Source organism: Gossypium hirsutum, chromosome A03, assembly GCF_007990345.1.
Source record: "Gossypium hirsutum isolate 1008001.06 chromosome A03, Gossypium_hirsutum_v2.1, whole genome shotgun sequence".
NCBI classification, from domain to species: domain Eukaryota; kingdom Viridiplantae; phylum Streptophyta; class Magnoliopsida; order Malvales; family Malvaceae; genus Gossypium; species Gossypium hirsutum.
Window position 1 is genome coordinate 10,253,022 of NC_053426.1, and position 2,204 is coordinate 10,255,225.

Below are 2,204 nucleotides of genomic sequence, written 5' to 3' on the forward strand. Positions count from 1 at the left end.
CATGTTTCTCTCACACTCTATTTCAGTTTTCTTTTCCCCATCTTTCGAGTTTTTTTTCTTTTTTTTTATCATGTCGTTCTTTATTCTATTTCTTTTTCCCTTCTTTTTGGTTCATATTTTGTCAAGAAAATATCTTTTACCCTTTACTTCTGCAAGTTCAATTTTTGTTGGGGCGTGATTATAGTCTTTTTGTGTAAGCCACTTTTCCATCTGAATAAGCTCGTATATGTTTGTCGAGAGTTTGTTATGAAAATGAGTTGATTTAATTTCTTGAACAATCTTATAGCATCTAAGTTGCCTGGGTCAAAATTGGATGGCTAAGTTTGTCTCTTTAAATCAGGTTTTAAAATGGTAGTCTTAATTACTGGTTAGTGTTACAGGCCAATTTTGGCCCAGATACAAAACAACCCACCAAATTACACCCAAAATCCTTAACCCATTTTCAAACCCCATGACCCATTTACATTTTTACAAACCTTAACCCATAACCCAATTTAACCCACAAAACCCAATTACATTACAACTAAACCCATTAAACCCCAATCCCAAACCTTAACCCATCAATTCACCACCCAAGCTCGTTTACAATATTTTAAACCCAATACCAACCTAAACCAACCTAGCCCAAACCCGAATGGCCCACTAAACCTAACCCTAATCAGCTCTCACTTGCACCTAACCCCATACCTTCTGCCCCACCGACTCCTCTGTTACCTCCACCGTTCACCTGCCCTCTGCCACCAATTTATCTGTAAAACCAAGCAAACACGCAACAACGAGATGTAAAGCATTGTGAAGACTATAAAAAAGCCATTAACACAAGTGTAAAAGGGTCGGCAGTCCAAAGAAAATAAGAAATAGATCCAATTTTTTTAAGCAAAAATATCACCTCCATCAGTATCTAAATACAAGGATCTCATCAAATCAAACAAAAGATATTCAGGGATTGAGAAATAAAAAGGGCAAAAGACCTAAGGTGACTATCGTTTTCTGTTTTTTTCGTTCTTGTTTATATAGCCGAATCTATTCTATTTATATTTATATATACATAAATATATAACATAAATAAAAAAAATATATAAAAAAATAAAAAGAAAATTTTAAAAAATTTACCTTTCTAGCCATCGTGCACAGTGGCCCGTGAAGGTCTGGTGACGGACTGGTGACCGGCCCCCTGGCCGGATTTCCTCTTCTCTCCCCCCTCTCCCTCTTTTTTTTTCTTTCCCCACTCAAAATGATTTTTTTTCTGTTTTTTAGGCTATTTATAGCCTTTCAAAACGGTGTCGTTTTTGGCATTAAAATTCAGGGCTGAAACGGCGTCGTTTCGCCCTGGGTCGGACCGACCCGACCCGACCCGTTAGGATCCGCTTGTTTTTTAAAGCGGAAGGTCTAATTGCGCTTCTGGCCCTTCCGCATTTTTATTATTTTACAATCAAGTTTTTTTATTTATTTTAATTTGGCCCAAAATATGTCGCGTTTTGCATTTCGGTCCCCCTGTGCTGCACTGCGTTTTGACCAGGGGGTTTATTGCTATTTTGGTCCTCCTAAGGTGTGCGCACGTTACATTTCGGTCCTTTTTCTTTGTTTGGGTGTGCGCACGTTACATTTCGGTCCTTTTTCTCTGTTTCTTTTTTAAAATCGCCCCAAAACCTTGTTGTTTTTTCAAATTTGGTCTTTTTCTAGATTTAAGTTTATTTTCATATTGTCTTTGCCATTTTATTTATTGTTCATGTTATCACTGTTATTTTTATTCCTCTTATTACTTATTATCAATATGTTATTATTATAGTCATTATTATTATTTCTAATTACATATTACGCACTTTTTTTTTTACATTATAATGTATCTATGTAATAATTAACAAGTTTTTAAACATTAATAGTATTTATATTAGGTGTATAATATGTAAGTATTCTAATATTGCATCGTATGTATACATACCTTTTTCATATTAATATATATGTGTTCTTATATTATATACATATTGTTATGAACATGTTTTTTATATATATTATGTGTATGTGTCTTTAAATATTACATTTTTATATAAGTTATGTTTATACCCTTAATACCATATTATTTGCATATTCTTTATATATATTCTTAAATACCATTATATTTATATAATTTCTTTTAATACTACATCATATATATATTTTTAATGCTATGTGTACATTTTGTAATGTTATTAGGTATACATTTT

At 32.9% G+C, this 2,204-nt stretch overlaps 1 long non-coding RNA gene across 1 annotated transcript; it reads right to left on the bottom strand.

Annotated features, from left to right (window-relative positions):
- Window positions 1-336: 336 nt before the first annotated feature.
- On the bottom strand, window positions 337-1,237 carry LOC121224631 (uncharacterized). Its single transcript, XR_005922235.1, has 2 exons — window positions 1,114-1,237; window positions 337-749 (listed from the first exon to the last, which is right to left on the bottom strand). It is a non-coding gene; the product is annotated as an uncharacterized lncRNA (long non-coding RNA).
- Window positions 1,238-2,204: the final 967 nt, after the last annotated feature.